This window comes from Mobula birostris, chromosome 8, assembly GCF_030028105.1.
Source record: "Mobula birostris isolate sMobBir1 chromosome 8, sMobBir1.hap1, whole genome shotgun sequence".
NCBI lineage: Eukaryota > Metazoa > Chordata > Chondrichthyes > Myliobatiformes > Myliobatidae > Mobula > Mobula birostris.
The window spans coordinates 35,728,663-35,748,367 of NC_092377.1; the positions used below are offsets into that span (position 1 = coordinate 35,728,663).

Sequence of the window (19,705 nt, forward strand, 5' to 3'; positions counted from 1 at the left end):
AAGTGTGGCCTCATCATGACAGTGGAGGAAGCCATGGACAGACATATTGGAATGGGAATGGGAAGTAGTACTAAAATGAGTGGCCACTGGAAGATCCTGCTTTTTCAGGTGGACGGAGCATAGGTGCTTAGCAAAGAAGTCTCCCAATCTACATAGAGTCTCACTGATATACAGGCCACACCAGGATACAGTAGATGACCCTAAAAGGCTCACAGGTGAAGTATCACCTCACCTGGAAGTGTTGTTGGGGCCCGGAATGGTAGTGAGGGAGGAGGTGTAGGGGCAGGTGTAGCACTTGTTCCACTTGCAAGGATAAGTAGCAGGAGAGAGATCAGTGGTGAGGGAAGAATGGACAAGAGAGTCACATATAGGGTGATTCCTGCGCAAAGCAGGAAGTTGGAGGAGGAGGGAAAGATGTGCTACTGGTATACATGTAGACTGGTACAGTACACGGTTGCCATCCTTAACCTTCAATGATATTGTGAGAGAGGTTGCTGCTGCAGCACTACTCTACTAGGTATCTTCTCTTGCTCCTGTACGCCACCACCTGTGAAAATTCATCCAACATCAGTAGTATCATTAATAAATTTGTATATTACCCCTAATGATCAGGCTTTTGGACCAGAAGGGATAACTTCTCTCACTCCACCTACCCCATCACTGAACTGTTCCCAAAACCTATACTCACTTTCAAGGACTCTTCATCTCATGGTGTCACCATTTATTGTTTATTTACTTATTATTTATTATTATTTCTTTTTTTCTTTTTGTATTTGCCCAGGGGGCTAAGTATGCTTCGAGCCATGCCAACTCATTACAGCTACCACTGGACAGAAGTTACATTAGCCTGAAGTCCACATAAGCAGGTTCAAATACAGCTAGTTCCCTTCAATCATTTGGTTCTTGAACCATCCTGCACAACCTTAATCACTTCCTCACGATAGCAACTTTATGACCACTTGGCACTCCAATGGACCTTTTTTGTTCAAATTGTGCTCTTTCATTGCGTTGCAAACATTCAAAATTAACTCCCATATCTTCTCACATTCTCCAGCCTGTTTTAATTCTATCTCAACAACTTCCTCAAGCTCAAAATCACTCTCCTCCCTTTCTCCCAGCAAAATACAACTTTTCTGACGCTGGCATACAAAGCTGCTTCCTTCTCATAGTTGGTAATGCAGCCTAGGTGCAGACAATTTGGCTTGCTTTTACTTCTCTCAATTTCTTGAGCATATTCTTTTTGCTAATTTGATTTACTTTAATTTCTTTGCTATCATGAGACCCTCAGTTCTTCACAATTTCCATTATGTTCTTTGACACCTACCCCACGCACTGATATGGATGGTAATAAATAACAGGGACATCTGAATTAGGAGTGCCAGCTTTTGGAATTCTCTTTGTAAGCTCCTCTGCCACTCCACCTTTCTCTTTAAAATCTCCAAATTTGACCAGTTTTGCTCCCACCACAATATCATTAACACATTCGGCCAGAATTGGGCAAGTCTTTTGCACCCATGGACAAAACTAACAAGGATGAAATAAAACTCAGTACTACTCAGTAGTCACTAGTTTACAAAAAGAAAATAATTAGGAAAAATACAAGGAGGAAAGAAAATCCTAAATAAAGTAAGTTTTTACAAAGTGTAGATATCACAGAAGAACTTTTTTGTCTGCAATCAGGTTGATGCCAAATTTCTCCTGCAGTTTTACCTTTTAACCTTCACTTCCAAGAACTTATGATTGCAGCCTGATACTGATTACTTGGGGGGGGGTTAAGCACATTACTGAATACTTGCCTTGTCCGTTCCAATTATAATTATTTATTAACATTCGCGTGAGAATTTTACATTGTGCTAGTTATGCAAGCATACACAATTAGAATTTGCAGATGGCTGAAATATTAAAGGAATATTTTGTACAAAAGTGTGTAGCAGGATAGAGTCATAGAAAAGTACAGCACAGAACAGGCTATTTGGCCCACCTAGTCCATGCTGAAACCATTTAAACTGCCAACTCCTATTGACCTGCACTGGGATCACAGCCATCCATACCCCTACCAAAACTTCTCTTAACCATTGAAATGGAGCTCGCATGCACCACTTGTGCTGGAAGCTCGTTTCACACCCTCATGACCTTCAGAGCGCAGCAGTTTAGATTTCCAGCATCTGCAGACTTTCTCTTGTTTGTGATTAGGCTACTACACTGCAAAGTCTCTTCCGGGAATGCCTACCCTGAAGTTTAAATCTTCCTTTGGATGGGAGTTCAGTGAAACCCTCTCTTACTACTCGCCCTCTGTGGTCTCTGCTGCTCTCCAATTCTTCGATTATGTGCACACCAAGACCTGCTACCACAGCCATATATCCTTCCTGGAAACATGTCTTCACCGCCAGCTTGTACCACATGGCTTCCAGACCCATCTGTTTCACCAATCAACTTCCCATCTCTTTACTTCACTCCTCCCCCCTCCGGGCTTCACCTATCACCTTGTGGTTCTTCCTCCCCTCCACCCACTTTCTTACTCTGACTCCTCAGCTTCCCACCCCCGCCCCCAATTCCTGATGATGGGTCTCAAACCAAAACATTGATTATACTCTTTTCCATAGACAGTGCCTGGTCTGCTCTCCAGCATTTTGTCTGTGTTCCCTTCATCTGTTATCATTAGCTTTTATTCTGACAAGTGCATACAAGCTTTGTACTCTCAAAATTTCACTTTTGAAAGCCTCCCACTTAACAAGTACACTTTTGCCAGGAAACAGTCTGTCCCAATCCACACCTGCTAGATCCTTTCTGATACCATCAAAATTGGTCTTCCTGCAATTTTGAATCTCAACCCAAGAACCAGACCTATCCTTTTGCACATTTACTTTGAAACTAATGGCAATGTGATTACTAGATAAAGTATTCCCCTACAGAAACTTCTGTCACCTGCCCTGTCTCATTTCCTAATATCAGATCAAATATCACATGCTCTCTCGTTGGGACTTCCACGTACTAATTAAGCAAACTTTCCTGAACACCCTTGACAAATCTATCCTATCTAGTGCTTTTACAGTATGGGAGTCCCAGTCAACATGTGGAAAGTTAAAAATCACCTACTATATCAACTTTACATTTCTTGCAACAGTCAGCAATCTCTTCCCAAATTTGTTCTTCTAAATTGCTTGGACTGTTGGGTGGCCAGTGACATAGCCACATTAATATGGTCCTACCTTTCTTATTTTTCAGTTCCACCCATAACGCCTCACTAGATGAATTCTCCAGTCTGTCCTGACTCAGCCCAGGCGTGATATTTTCCCTGACTAGCAATGCAACCTCTCCTCCTTTAATCCCTCGTTTTGTTGTGTCTAAAACATTGGAATCCCAGATTACTGAGCTAACAGTTCTGCCCCTCCTGCAACCAAGTCTCACCAATAGCTGCAACAACATAATTCCAGGTGTTGATCCATGCCCTGAGCTCATCTGCCTTTCCTACAATACTCCCTGCATTGAACTCCCTGTTGAGGCGGGAGGAGAAGATAACGGCGCGACGCAGCGCGCACGGCCGTTCCGAATGATATTGTATGTGTTAACTAGGGGGCCGTGCACAATCCTGATTTGATGGAGACAGCCATGAAAACCACAGAGGAACACCTGGAGAAACTTCTGAAATGCTCGCTTCGCTGCCACTGTGCGATCGAGAATCTCCGGAGGGGAAGGCCCCAAATCCTCGGCTTTGCCTATTGCCTGTTGCTGGGGCCAGGGTCAAAGCGCTTGGCAGAGATGGTGCTCGGTGTCGGAGAGCTGGTCGGAGGCTCGGAGTTTTCTGACGGACTCGGAGCCGGACTGTGGTCGGATGCTTCCAGGATGCTGCATCGGCAAGTTTGCTGCGCTGGAGGTTCACCGTCTGTGTGAGATGATGGGACTTTTGAGATTTTTTACCGTGCCCATGGTCTGTTCTTATTAAATTACAGTATTCCTTTGCACTGTTGTAACTACATGTTATAATTATGTGGTTTTTGTCAGCTTTTCAGTTGGTTTGTCATGTGTTTCTGTGATATCATTTTGGAAAAACATTGTATCATTTCTTAATGCATGCATTACTAAATGACAATAAAAGAGGATTGTGTGTCCTCATAATCTAATCTAATCTAATCTAATATACGCAGCTCACACCATGCTCAACCTATTGGTTCCGGACTTGTCTTAACAACATCTTTCTCCACAACATCTTAACCAACCGTTCCAGCGCTCGGGTTCCCAACCCCCTGCAACTCTAGTTTAAACCCTACCGTGCAGCATTAACAACCTTCCCACTAGATATTAGCCCCCACTCCAGTTCAGGTGCAGACTGTCCCTTCTGTACAGGTCCCACCTTCCCTGGATGAAAGTCCAATGATCCAAAAATCTTATGCCCTCCCTCCTACACCAACTCCATAGCAATGTAAACAGTATAATCTTCCTAGTTCTGGCCTCACTAGCATGTGGCATGGGTAACAAACCTGAGATCACAACCCTGGAGGTCCTGTCCTTTAACCCCTTGAACTCTTTGCGAAACAGCTTCACTCTTCCTACCTATGTCATTGGTACCTACATAGACCATGACCTCTGGCTGTCCACTCTCAGACTTAAGAATGCTGAGGTGTCCTGGACCCTGGCACTCGGGAGGCAATATACTATCTGAGAGTCTCATTCGTGTTCTCAGAACCTCCTTTCTGTTCCCCTAGCTAGCGAATTCCCTATCACCAGATCTCGCCTCTTCTCCCCACTTCCCTTCTGAGTCATAGAGTCAAACTCAGTGCCAGAGTCAAAGAATACAAAGAAAATTGTCATGAACCAAAGGTCTAATGATAGCAAGGAACTTAATGTACATCAATGTTAACAAAAGAATGTACTAGAGAAATTAAGGGAACTAAAAGTAGACTAAATTGTCTCTATCTTAGAGCTCTAAAAGAAGAAGTGATTGCAGAGAAAGTGGAAGCACTTGTAATGAACTTTTAAAATCTATAAATTCAGATTTGGTTCCAGTTAAATGTATGGTCAGAAATCAACAGATTAACGAGGAGACAAAGAGAATGACAAATCAATTGACCCAACTGATTACGGCTAATAAAATGAGAAATCCATTTTCAACAAATTCGTATCAACACACTTCTAAAATCATACTGTAAGCACTTTAATACATTTCAAACTGTTTCACTAATGCCATTAAATCACATCAATGTAGGATTTCATGAGAAAACATGTAATTATTAACATGTACATCCTTCTAATACAGCTCACTACTTCAATCCAGGGATCTGACTGATGTTATTTACAGGATCTGCTGCAAAGAATGATCGACTTGGATTCTGTGAACAGCTGGACAGGAAACTCTGGGGCGTGGGAGCAAGTTAGACAATCAAACACTTCATGGTAGAGATCTGACATTGTAGTATTGCAGAAATTGTAGATTTGAGTATAATGTTGAACTGACTGCAATGTTTATCAGATAATGTGGTTCTCATGATTGTACTTGGGAAAATATCCATAAAAAATACTGGAGATTGTGGAAAATTCCCCAAGGTAAGATGTACTTTATTTGCCTACATGATAAAACATTTTATCACTGTATTTAAAAACAAACATGCATAAAAAGGGATAATCCGGGAAATTATAGGCCAATGAGCCTCAAATCAGTAATAGGAAAGCTATCAGAAGGTATTCTTTACTCATATTTTGAGCAACACAGGCTAATTAAGTAGAGTTGATATGGTGTTGTGTGGAGCAGTCCATGTCTTACAAACTTGACCAAGTTAATTTTTGAGGAGGTGAGAGATATGATTGATGAGAGAGTGCAGTGGATGTTGTCTGCATGGACTTCGGTAAAGCATTTGCCATTTATGGATTGTTTGTATTTATTGCGAAAGATATGCAGTGCATAATTTGGGAAGCTTTGAGGTGCTGGTGTATTGCTGATAGTTTTATCCTTCATATTTGATGATCGACTTTCTTCCATTGTAGAGTCTGCAAAGACGATTGATTGGGATGAAAAGGTCAATGCATGAAGAGCTTCCCAGCTCTTTACTTCATCCTTCCCCCTCCAGGGTCACATATCAGCTTGTGTTTTTCTCTCTCCCCTCCCCCCACCTTTTAAATCTACTCATCTTTTCTTCTACAGTCCTGCCAAAAGGTTTCAGCCCAAAACATTGCCTGTACTCTTTTTCCACAGATGCTGCCTGGCCTGCTGAGTTCCTCCAGCATCTTGTGTGTGTTGCTCAGATTTCCAGCATATGCAGATTTTCTCTTGTTTGTGCAGAGATGCTTAGCAAGCTGGGCCTATGCTCACTGGGGTTTAGAGTGGGGTTACCTAGAATATAGGGGCATATTAGAGACTTGCACAGAGATTAGGAAGAATTTCTTTTCTTGGAAGGGCAAGAATGAATGTTTGTCAATAATATATATTATACTATACAATAAGTATGATGAAGGGAGATTATTCTTCCTTTGACAAAGACTGTTGGAAGGAGGTTTGATCAAGGTGCAAAGACCCTGACTAGTTCAGATAGTGTAAAATAGTGGAAGCCATTCAAGTTAACATATGATTCTGGACATATTTAAGGTCTTTGGACAAAGATACAATGACAAACCCCAACTCCTCAGGGAATGGTTAGGGCCTGGAAATCACTGCTTGCAAGTATGGTGTAAACAGAATCAAATATTGACTTCAGAGAAGAATTTGAGTGGGCCCTCAAGAGGTCTTTGGGGAATAAGCAGGTGTCAATGGAATTACCAAGAGCAAAATAAACTCAATCAATGCTACATGTTATGTGTTTTACTGAAACAGGGCTGCACAAGGACATACCCGACCAAAACTTTTCCATGGAGGGCTTCCAGACCGTTCGGGCTGACCGGAAGTGCACTGAGAGCAGTAAGCATAAAGGAGTTGGGGGCTTGCTGTTCTGGTTAACAACGGATGGTGCAATCCTGGTCATATTACGATCGAGGAACGTGTTTGTAGACCGGATATTGAACTTTTTGCTGTTGGACTCCGGCCATATTCCACCGAGATACAACACTGGGTGTCATGGGAGGTTGTTCCTGCCTGTGGCCATCGAACTTTGCATCTCCTCCCGTGGAGGGTCAGACACCCTGAGCCAATAGGCTGGTCCTGGACTTATTTCCATCTGGCATAGTTTGCATATTGTTGTTTGATTGTTTGTGGTTTTTGTGTTGCTATATTTATGCTCTATTCTTGGTTGGTGCAGCTGTAACGAAACCTAATTTCCCTCGGGATCAATAAAGTATATCTATCTATCTAAATAATGAGAAGATATTAAGTCATTATATTTCAAAGCCCATTCTGTACATTCACTCTTAACAAAGAATGCATATTGCACCCATCCGAATTACTTCAGGGAGATAATTTTTCTTTGAACATTTTGCAATTCTATGCTCTCATTCTGCACATACAGGAGTATAACATGCAGGTGGAATCCAAGGAAAATATTTTTATTTGAATGAATGAGAATGCAGAGATGCATTATGATTTGGAAATAATAACTGATTAAAAAGATACTGGAAATATTGAGAATTTTGAAAATGGAATTAGACAAGTACTTGAAGGAAAATAATTTGCAGTTCAAAAGAATTAAGTAAAAAACAAAAATGCCAGCAACTGGATAGCTATGCTAAAATTGGCACAGGCTCAACGGGCATAAGGATTTTGTGATTGTGCATGTTAAGACACTTCACTCTTTCAAGTAACGTACTCACGCACTTCAATTAGATTAATCTTGGTTCAAACTAGAGAGAACATGCCAAACCTTCCCTAATTACTCATATAGTTCAAATTTGTCAAATCATTGGACAATTAAGTGCTTTTGTAATGGGCAGAGTATACATTTCTGAATCCCAGCACTCCAATCTGCATCAACAGCAAACACTATATATTAATTTAAGCCACAAAGAACAAAACTGTACTACAGTATAAGGAATATTATCTTAGTACAATGCAAACTAATACAAACTTCTCAAAAATTTCCCCATAATTGTCTAAGATGTTTAAACAATCAAATTAGAAAGACATGAATATTGATAAACCAGTACAATCCAATTCCTGATCTTTTAGAATGCATTCAGTAGCAGCTGGCTGTTAAACAACTGGTTGCAGAAATAAAATATCTCCACAGAATTTTACCAGTATGGAGTCTATTCAAAACTTATAACTAGTTGCCTGCAACACACGTCAAAGTTGCTGGTAAATGCAGCAGATCATGCAGTATCTCTAGGAAGAGGTACAGTCAATGTTTTGGGCCGAGACTCTTCGTCAGGACTAACTGAAGGAAGAACTAGTAACAGATTTGAAAGTGGGGGGGGGGGAGATCCAAAATGATAGGAGAAGACAGGAGGGGGAGCGATGGAGCCAAGAGCTGGACAGTTGATTGGCAAAAGGGATATGAGAGGATCATGGGACAGGAGGTCCAGGGAGAAAGAAAAGGGGGGGGGGGAGGGAAGCCCAGAGGATGGGCAAGGGGTATAGTGAGAGGGGACAGAGAGAGGAAAAAAGAAAGAGAGAAAAACAGAAAAAGAAAAAAGAGAATAAATAAATAAATAACGGATGTACGGGGGGAGGTGCGGCCACCTCCCCCTCATCTCAAACTTCCCCTAATGCCCCACCTCCTCCTTGTACCCCATCCATTATTTATTTATATACACATTTTCTTTTTCTCTCTCTTCTTTTTCTTCCTCTGTCCCCTCTCACTGTACCCCTTGCCCATCCTCTGGGCTTCCCCCCTCCCCCTTTTCTTTCCCCCTAGGCCTCCTGTCCCATGATCCTCTCATATCCCTTTTGCCAATCAACTGTGCAGCTCTTGGCTCCATCCCTCCCTCTTCTGTCTTCTCCTATCATTTCGGATCTCCCCCTCCCCCCCGCCTTTCAAATCGCTTACTAGCTCTTCTTTCAGTTAGTTCTGACGAGGGTCTCGGCTCGAAACGTCGACGGTACCTCTTCTTAGAGATGCTGCCTGGCCTGCTGCATTCACCAGCAACTTTTATGTGTGTTGCTTGAAATTCCAGCAAGTGCAGATTTCCTCATGTTTGTGTAACTAGTTGCCTGTTCGTCCGTTTAAAAACAAATCTGAAAATCATTAAACTCTACCCAATAATCTTTTATGTTCTGCATTCTTTAGTCAGCTTACTAATGTAAATACAAATAACTTGTACCTTGCACAGCACAGTGGCAAACTGTCATAATTTCTTTACAATTCTTCTGCAATAAATTATTCCAAACATTTCAATTTCTAAAGGGTACATGTATTTTGTGGTAATATTACTTTCTGTGTTGTTCTTGAGTTACATGTACTGTGTTGTACACCTTTGTCCATAGGAATGTTGTTTCATTTGATGGTACTGTATACATGTGTATGGTTGAATGACAATAAACTGAACTTGAACTTTTTAATAGTAATGAATGAGAATTAAAACTGTCAGAATTACATCTCTCAAATATAATACTACTCTCAAGTGTACAGAAGATTCTATGGCAGCATTTTGATGAGTAATAGGACAGCTCATGAAATCTAGTGCAGTATACTGTATATATAGTATACGTATATGACTATAGTACATGTGCACTGCAATACGAGTTTTGATACCTGGTTGAGCCACTGTGGTTATTTGCAGTCGATCACTTTCAATAAAGAATGTTTGGTTACAGATTGTATCCTTGCTGTTTGTTTTATTAAATAGCAATATAAAAAACCTATGGACACTGTAGTGAGAACATAGTGAGATATTACTGCTGGAGGTAGCAGCAAGGCACTATTCAAATGGGAGGAAGAGCAATGATGTCAGGTGATGGAGATAGTGAATGAGTTTATTAACTGGAAAATGCAAGTGATGACAGTAATTTGCCCGTGTGTGAAATTTTTGCAATAATTTAAAGAAGCTTTAATATTTGAGTTTACTCTCTCTCTAAAGACACCATATGGCAGGTATTTTATTTTACCACTGAACAGAATCAGAATCAGGCTTATTATCATTGGAATGGCTGACTTCAGCCCAAAAGTAGTAAAACTAATGTTGATTTGAGTCTTTGAACTGTACTGCTGCCACAAAAGAACAAATTTCATGTCATATAAGACAGAAGCATAAGGGATCTAGGGGAGCTACTATACTAGACCATAGGAGCAGAATTAGGCCATTCACCCATGGTGTTTGATTTCTGTCATTCTACCATAACTGATTTATTATCCCTCTCAACCCTATTTTCCTGCCCCCTTCCCATAAACTTAGATGGCCTGAATAATCAAGAAGCTATCAACCTACACTTTAAATATACTCAATGACTTGGCCTCTGCAGCTGCCCGTGATATGAATTCAACATATTCAGCACCCTCAGGCTAAGGAACCCTTGCTCATCTCTGTTCTAAATGAATGTCCCTCTATTCTGAGGCTGTGCCCACTGTAGGAAACGTCCTCTCCAAACCCACTCAATGTAGGCCTTTCAAATTCAACAGGCTTTGATAAGATTCTCACTCATTCTTCTAAGCTCCAGCAAGTAAAGGCTCAGGGTAATCAACAGCTCATATGTTAACCCTTTCATTCCTGGAACAATTTTCATGAAACTCTTCAGGACCTTCTCCAATGCCAGCACATCTTGTCTTAGATAATGGGTTCAAAACTGCTCACAATACTCCAAGTGCAGCCTGACCAATGCCTTATAAATGTCTCAGCATTACAAATTTGCTCTTGTATTCCAGTCCTCTCAAAATGATTGCTAACATTGCTTTTGCCTTCTTTACCATAAACTAAACCAGAAAGTTAACCTTTAGGGAATCTCCCAAGTCCCTTTGCAACTCTGACTTTTGAATTTTCTACTCTTTTAGAAAATGGTCTATGCCTTTATTCCTTCTACCAGAGTGTATGACCATACACTCCACTGCACTTTTATTCCATCTCCCACTTCTTTACCCTTTCTCCTCATCTCTCTATGTCCTTCTGCAGAGACTCACTGCTTCCTCAATAATTCCTGCCTCTTCAGCTATCTTTGTATCATTTACAAACTTGGCCTCAAAGCTGTCAATTCCATCATCCAAATCATTGACATACAATGTAAAAAGCAGACGCAACAGAGACCCTTGCAGAACACCACTGGTCACCAGCATCCAACCAGAATAGGCTCCCTTTATTCCTACTCTTTGCCTCCTGCCAGTCAGACAATCTTCTCTCCACGTTAGTATCTTCCCTGTGCTAACTCAGGTTCTTATTTTGTTAAGGAGCCTCATATGCATTACCTTATCACATAGAACATGTATGAAACACAAGTTAGCATGAAGGTAAAGCAAACAATTAGAAAGAATTGGAATATTAATCTCAACAGAAGGTAAAAAAAATTTGATTCAGCTGGTAAGACCACTTTCAGTTTTGGTCTCTGCTTTTAAAGGGTATATCCCCTTCAGTGAAGGTTCCTTAGGTTGATCTAGGAATGGCTGATGTATGAAGAAATGCTCAGCAAGTTAGGCCTCTTGGAAGAATGAGAGGTGATCTAATTAAAATGGCTGGGATTCTGAATGAGATTTACAGAGTAGATGCCAAGGATGAATCAGTGGGGTCATCCAGAACTAAAAGGCAGTAGTTTCAAAATAAGAGGTTACCTATTTAAGACAGAGACAGGGAGAAATTTCTGCTTTGAGGTTGTGACTTTTTGGAATCTTCTACACTAGTATACCCTGGCAGCAAAGTCATTGAATAGGTTTATGATGAACACTGACAGACAGCTGACTTACAACTCTGCAGAATGTTGGGAGACTGCAAGAAAATAATGTTGATGTTCTGACTGGATTAGCTATCTTCTTGGTGAACAGTGGAGTAGGGTCAAAGAACCAATTGATTTACCTTTTTCTTGCTTGTTAAGTAACCTTAGTCACAACATTACTGAGCAGGCAAGCAGGGCTCTCAGGAAACTCAGACACGGCAAAGCATTGGGACCAGATAGTGTGAACCCCAAGGTCCTCCAGCACATTTTTAATCTGAGTCTCAGCCTAGAAATGGTCCTGTGTGGTCCCAGTATACAAGAAGGGCCAACTGAAAGTCTTGAATGACTACCGTCCAATGGCCCTGACCTCACACATCATGGAGACCCTAGAGAGGCTGGTACTAGCTCACCTCCATCCCCTGGTCAGATCAGCCCTCAAACCCATGCAGTTTGCCTTCCAGGAGCACACTGGAGTTGACAATGCTGTCATCTACCTGCTAAACAGAGCCTACTCCCATTTAGATAGGCGGGGCAGCACCGTGAGGATCATGTTTTTTTTTGATTTCTCAAGTGTCTTCAATACCATACAGCCCTCATTACGGGGGGATAAACTCTATTCAATGCAGATTGGGACTTCCATTTTGTCCTGGATAATAGACTACAAGACTGGCTTCGGAGCTGTGTGTCAGGAATGGCCATAAGCAGCACTGGGGCCCTGGACGGGACTGTAATGGCTCCCTTCCTGTTTACCCTGTATACCTTGGACTTCATTCAATTCCGAGTTATGTCACCTGCAAAAATTCTCTAATGACTCAGCAATAGTTAGGTGTATAAAGGGAGTACAGAAGGATGAATGCAGTGCCCTGGTGGAGGGGTGGAAGGGTGGAAGGCTTTGTCAACTGGTGCAAGCTGAATCATCTGCAGCTTAACATCAGTAGGACAAAGGAGATGGTGATGGACTTTAGGAAGACTGAGTTAGCGCTGCTCCCTGTTACTATTGGCGATGAGGGCATGGATGTGGTGAGGACCTACACGTACCTGGGGGCGCAGTTGGAAGACAAACTTGAGTGGAGCACCAGCACAGAGGCTGTGTACAAGGAGGACCAGAGTCATCTCCATTTCCTGAGGGGACTGAGGTCCTTTGGCGTATGCAGCCTTCTCCTTCACATGTTCTACCGGTCTGTTGTCACCAGTACATTTATCTATGTGATGGTGTGCTGGGGCAATGGCAACAACATGGGTGATGCCAACAGGCTCAATAAACTGATTAGAAAGGCTGGCTCTGTTATAGGAGTCAAACTGTTCACTGGAGCTGTGGTAGAACAAAGGACCCTATGGAAAATCTTAGCAATTCTGGACAATGTTTCTCACCCTCTGCATGCCATCTTGGCAGAACAGAGGAGCACTTTTAGTAATAGACTAAGACAACTCTGCTGCTCCAAAGAGCCCATTAAGCTCTATAATGAGTCGATCTATAGCCGAAAAAGTGATAACCCCTCTTGTTAGTCTGTTTGAGGTAACTTAATTTTCATTCTTTCTTACTTCTCTTCTAATATTTGTACATCTGTGCACTTGTAATGCTACTGTGACACTAATTTCCTTTGGGGTCAATGAAGTATCTGTCTTATTTTTGAGTTGTTTGCTTTCAACAAATGAAACTAATTAGAGGCATCATTCTCTAGAGGTGATTTGCTAATCTGTAATGAAAACCCTACAAACTGTACTTCCTGATCACTATTTGTTCCCCAATGAACACCTAAAAGTGGATGATTTGGTCCTTTGTGCAGCACCTTCCTGTGCATAAATTGTGTTCACTTTCCTGCATTCCAACAGTGACCAAACGTATACTGTAAAAAGGTCTGAAAGTTCTCAAGTTACCAAAATACACTACATAAATGCAAGGCCTTGCCCCTAGTATTTATTTGCGGAATAAAGGACATTGCACTTTTTACTTCATGGCTTGAATTGTCTTTCTGCTACTTTGTTTTAGAAGGGCTCTTATTGGTGTCCCCTAGTTAACTATGGTTAAACAGTTGGATTATGCAGAATCATTGCCCAATTCATGTTTTGTACTGTTTACCTGGCTCTAGGAGATAAAAGACAGTTAAGTTCTAGTGGTAAATATTAAGATTTGTTATCATGGTTTGCACAGTTGCCCTTTCTAGCATAGATAGGAGGAGTGAGGTTTTGCTCTGAGATGAATTTCACAGAGTTTTGCAGTCAGGAAGTATTATTTTGTAGCCAATAAACTTGTCTCAGCCATCCTTCCAAGACCTTTCAGAACACCATTTGCTGGTAGTGGTGGTTAGGCATTACATTGCATACAAGTGATATATTAAAATTCAGATCCAGCTTTAGGCTGATATTGCTTTTTGTTATATACTCAAATCCACACTGAAACATACTGAATTTCTGCAAATTGTGGTGAACTTTATTTTTGCTTTCTAAATCATGTAGCTTGTTACACCACTTATCCGCCCGATACCTGAAAATTATGCGAACAGAAATTGAGGTAGCTCGATTGAGATGGCTGGAGACAGTGTTAGGCCCTCTGCTTCACTTCCTTGAAATCAAGCTTTACATATACTTATCTAGAAACTGGATCATGTAGTTCTATGCTCTTTGCTCACTATGCAAAAAAATTCCTATGATGTACAAAGGGATCCAGATGAATTTAAGTAAGTTTCATTGATGCATGTATGGCCCGTTGCCTTTTTCAAACCACTTGTGCAGAGGTGGATCTTCATTTTGCCAGTAAGCCTTGTTTCAGCATTATTTACAATGGGCCCTATTGGGAACCCATACCATGTTGCTTCTCTTTAATTAAAGAGACCTCTCTGGCTCCCTCCTCTTGCATCCACCAGACACTCAATAATCTCCCCACAGCTCACAGCTTGCACCTACCTCCCAAGCACTCTTCCCTCCCCATTTCCAAATGCTAACTGCATAACACAACCAACACTGACAGTATCCTGCCTCCTGCCCCCAAATAACAGTTGCCAGCCTCTCTTCCCAACTACTTATCTTTTCCCTGATTCATCTACTTATTAGACACAATCAAATCTTATTCCTTTGATCCTGAATCCTGACTTCTACCTTTTTGCCTCCCACTTAGACTTGGGCCTCGATTTATTCCTTTCTTTATGCATGCTCAGAAGTGATGGGACGCAAAAAGAGAAGTCCTTCCACGAACAAGTTCAATCCACCCCCAATTTGCCAACTGTGTGATCACAATGGGGGAAAAAAAAAAATTCACTAACCCACAGCGCGCTCATCGATTTACCAGTACAGACCTATTCCAATGTGACTTTTTTTTTCAAGCCATGGACAACAGTCCCTGAGAAGATCAGTATAGTCAGCCATTCCTTCACCTCTTGCTTGCACCACACAAGTGCCAATGTGACAGACACTGAAACGACAGAAGAGTAGAATTCATCCCTCGGGTATCATGGATAAGAGATCATCTCATAGTGAACCCATGTTTTTAATTGAAATGCCTACATGTATAAAACTAAGCCTGTCACTGGAAGTCTTGGGAAAACAGAATCCTTCTCTGATTCTCACACACTGTTAAATAAAGGTCACTTTATTGTCTTCAGTGACATCAATCCACCCTGGGCCCAACATACAGCGCAATCACAAAGAGGGCATGTCAGCAGATTACTTTGTTAGGAGCTTGAGGAGATTTGGCATGTCACAAAGGCCCTTGCAAATTTTTACAGATACATAGTGGAGAGCATTCTGACTGGTAGCATCATAGCCTGGCATAGAGGCTCCAATGCATTGGATCACAAGAGGCTGCAGAGGTTTGGAGACCCTGCCAGCTTCAACATGAACACTAACTTCCCCACCATCAAGAACATTTTCAGCAGGTTGTGCCTCAAGATGGCAGTATCCATCATTAAGGGACCTCACCATGTGCTCTTCTCATCAGGGAGGAGGTACAGAAGCCTGAAAACCCACAATCAACAATTCAGGAACAGCTTTCATTCCTCCATCATCAGATCCCTGCATGGTCCATGAACACCAGCTCAGTGTTCCACTTTTTGCATAATTTATTTATTTTGTAACCTATAGTAATTTTATTTCTTTGCACTGTAATGCTGTGGCAAAACAACAAATTTCACACAGTGATAATAAACTCAATTTATCACATTTAAACATGCTCGAGTTACTGTATTACACTGATGCATCTTGTTTTAACCCATCAATTCCTGCCTTAACAATTCTGTGATCTCTGAATTAACACAGTTTGACCACATTCAATACCAAAGTCTCTAGTTCTCACACAAATCCCTTCCTTCCATGAATGTCCCCTCCATCCTGAACTCCTTTCTGAAACTGAGCCCAATTGCTCACTCCATTTCAGTCACTTTGGAAGGCATAGGTAGGGTACACAGTCAAATTCTTTATCCCCAGGGTAGAAGTGTCAAATACTCAAGGGCATAGCATTAAGGTGAGATTGGGAAACTTTAGTAGAGAAGCACAGGGCAGCAGTCTATTTTTAAACCAGAGTGATAGGTGCCTGCAATGTACTGTCACAATAGTGGTGTTTAAGTGACTTTTAGACAGGCACATGGGATTGCGGGGAATAAAGGGATGTGACTCCCATGCAGGCAAGATTAGTTGAATTAAGCATCATGCTCAGTACAGCGAATGAAGGCTGAAGTGCCTGCTGCTGTGCTGTGTTCACCCAAATATTAAACAGCAGTTCAAACTGATGAAAGGTAAATTCAAGGTCACATCAAAGATTACAGAGGAAATTAAACAGGAAATGATCAGACCAGCAATAACTGACGTGTGCTTGAAGGGCTGTATGGCCTGCTCTGTTGCCCTATCTTAATGCTCTAGTGTTCAAACCTTTCGGATAACACAAGGATTATTTACATTAACTAACATGATATTGCTCCTCAAAGGTGCCAACCATTACAAGTTAAATGCATTTACAAATGAAGAGATGTTATCAGACAGGGGGAATATAAATCAGGTATCAAAGTTCAAACTTATTTTTTCTTTGATACCGAGTCATCTGCAGCAAGACAATTTGCTGGTTTATTTCATAAGCAATAATGAAAAATGAAAGCTTCAGCCTCAAAGCTAATAGCTAATGAATATTAGACCAAAACTGTATTGAGATTTAATTTAAGAGTACAAGAAAGAGACAATAAAAGCTCCAGTACTCAAATATACCAACAACACTTCCACAAGTAACACACACAAAATGCTGGAGGAACTTTCTCCTTGGAGCAACGGAGGATAAGACCTGACCTGATTGACCTGATGTGTAAGATGATGAGAGGCATTAACTGTGTGGATAGTCAGAGGCTTTTTCCCAGGGCTGAAATGGCTAACACAAGAGGGCACAGTGTTAAGGTGCTTGGAAGTAGGTACAGAGATGTCAGGGGTAAGTTGTTTTTTTTAACTATGCAGAGAGTGGTGAGTGCGTGGAATGGGCTGCCGGCAACAGTGGTGAAGGCAGATACAATAGGGTATTTTAACAGGCTCCTGGATAGGTACATGGAGCTTAGAAAAATGCTATTTTTCTAATGGCTATGGGTAACCCCAAGTAATTTCTAAAGGAAGGTCATATTTGGCACAGCATTGTGGGCTGAAGAGCCTGTATTGTGCTGTAGGTTTTCTATGCTTCTAACTCAGCAGGTCAGTCAGCATCTATGGAAATGAATAAACAGCCAACACTTCAGGCCAAGACCATTCTTCAGGACTGGAAAGGAAGGGGGAAGATGACAGAATGAAAAGGTGGGGGGGGGGAAAGAGGATAGCTTGAAGGTGAGGGGTGAACCCAAGTGGGTATGAAAGGTAAAGGGCTAGAGAGGATTGAATTTGATAGGAGAGGAGAGTGGACCACAGGAGAAAAGGAAGGTGGAAGGGTGACAGGCAGCTGAGAAGAGGCAAGAGGCCAGAGTGGGGAACAGAAGAAGAGGGGAGTGGAGGGGAGGGTTTTTTTTTTGTAAACAAAAGGAGAATTGAAATTCATGCTATCAGGTTGGAGGCTACTTTGTTGGAATACAAGGTGTTGTTCCCCACCCTGAGGATGGCCTCATCGTGGCACCAGGACACTTTCTTTCTCAGTCTTCACAAACTTCTACTTTGACATTAGCATTGAACATCCTTGGTGACAGTGTATCCTTAACTTCCCAGAATAGAGAATTTATAATATTCATAGTACTGAGTAGAGAAATAAATTTTCCTCATCCCATTTTTAAACACCCTATCCTTATCCAGGTACTATACCCACTACTTCTCAGCTATACCAGAATCTTGTATGTCCAGCAGATAACCTTTCCAGCCTCCTAATCTCAAGAGAACAAAGGCCCATTCTAATCAATATTATATCATAACAAATGCTTTTCTGAGCTTTCCTTCATTATAAGAGGTGGTGGTTACGTAGGTGGTGAGTGAACAAATATCAGAAAGAAATTTCAGCATTCATTCAACCATAATATTCTTAAAGGGCAAGGATTGGCTGCATAGTCAAAAGTCTACCTTTTACAAATCATAATCAAATCATTAACAAGGAACACTATTCAATATTCACAACTCAAATCCACAGTGGTTTTGTACGAGTTTCTGAGCTAAAACTTGCCAAATTTCTACATGGTTTGGATAGGTGCATGTTTGTTCTCCATCTGGGGTTCCAGACACGGGAGCACAGACTCAAAATGAAAGGACAAGACGTAGGGACGGGAAAGAAAAAAAAACTTCTTCCCTGGTGGTAGTTGGGGTAACAGGCTGAACTGTCTATTCATGCAGCCACATGAGACCAAGTGGCTGATCTGGTTTCTATTTATCTTGTTCTCAAGTTCAAGTTTAATTATCATTCAACCAGACATGAATACAGTCAAACGAAACAGCATTCCCCTGGGGCCAAAGTTCAAAATACAGTACCAACAGTATTACACAGCAAGAGGCACAAAATATATAGATTTATTTAGCCCAGTCCCTGAGTGACATGTTCTGTAAATTGATGCTGCATGGGTGAAAAGCAGTTTCTTGGCAGACAAACGTACACAGGCACGCAATTCAGTTTGTCATTCCACCAATCAAACACTGGAGTGTAGCACTGATGGGACAGGCCAGCCCCCTCCCACCCATGTATGGATGCCACGCTACACCACTTCCAACATCTCCTCTCCTGAACTGCAGCAACAGGTCAGCCTCCAGTTTGAGGCCTAGTCCTCACGTCAAATGAGTCTTTCGCACAAATAAACGAGGGAGTCAGACTTGCAGCATTTTACGTCATCGATGTCCAACAGGGTCTTGAGGTGTCCAAGACAATCACTCGCTGTCAGACTGCACACCACATTCTCACACCGACTCTGATGCCTTAGATGCCTTCCTGGAGCAGGTAGTAATAAAATAGACACCAAGTCCAGCTCCTCTTTCAATGAGCAGTTTGCTGATGGGGCAGAACTCATTGCCATCTTAACGGAAGTTAATAAATTAACAAAGAGTTCAATGTCCTCATTTGTATTTTTAATATAGAAAGAAAGAAAGCTTCACTGTGGAATTTTACATTTAAATGCATTGTGGAAAGCTGCATCTTCCTTGATGCACCAAACAGGAATAAAATAGGTATTATACACCCTTGATCTCTTTGATAATGCTGCAAAATAGCACTTAATTGACAAATTCGGAGATACAGAGAATCTTGGTTAACATCAGGACACATAACTTTATTTGTACTTTTGCAATTTTTGTACAAACAAACTAGAATTAAAAAAGTGAATTGTCTAGGGCAATTTTTATCATTTATCACTGTGACCCAGCAATGACCCATTTTCTCTGGTTAACATGCTTCCTGAAACAGTCATATGCATAACCAGAAATTGCACCTGCCAACACATACAAATCCATATTTCGCTTTAGTGGCCTCTCTCTCTGTCTTGTTTACCTCTACTTCATCATAGACTGCAAACCTCAACTTCCGTCTAAGGCCTCAAGAATTACTAAAATGGACTGTTTCTCGTGGGA

The 19,705-nt window shown here is 41.4% G+C and overlaps 1 long non-coding RNA gene across 7 annotated transcripts in view; it reads right to left on the reverse strand.

The window, feature by feature from the left end:
• LOC140201232 (uncharacterized) overlaps positions 1-19,705 on the reverse strand; it is a 140,905-nt gene that overhangs the window by 67,410 nt on the left and 53,790 nt on the right. The window contains exon 3 of one of the 7 annotated variants that reach the window (XR_011886800.1): positions 15,041-15,122. The exons of the other annotated variants lie outside the window; for them this stretch is intronic. This is a non-coding gene — a long non-coding RNA (uncharacterized lncRNA). Of the gene's footprint in view, positions 1-15,040; positions 15,123-19,705 lie in introns of those variants that run through there. 7 annotated transcript variants of the gene reach the window in all.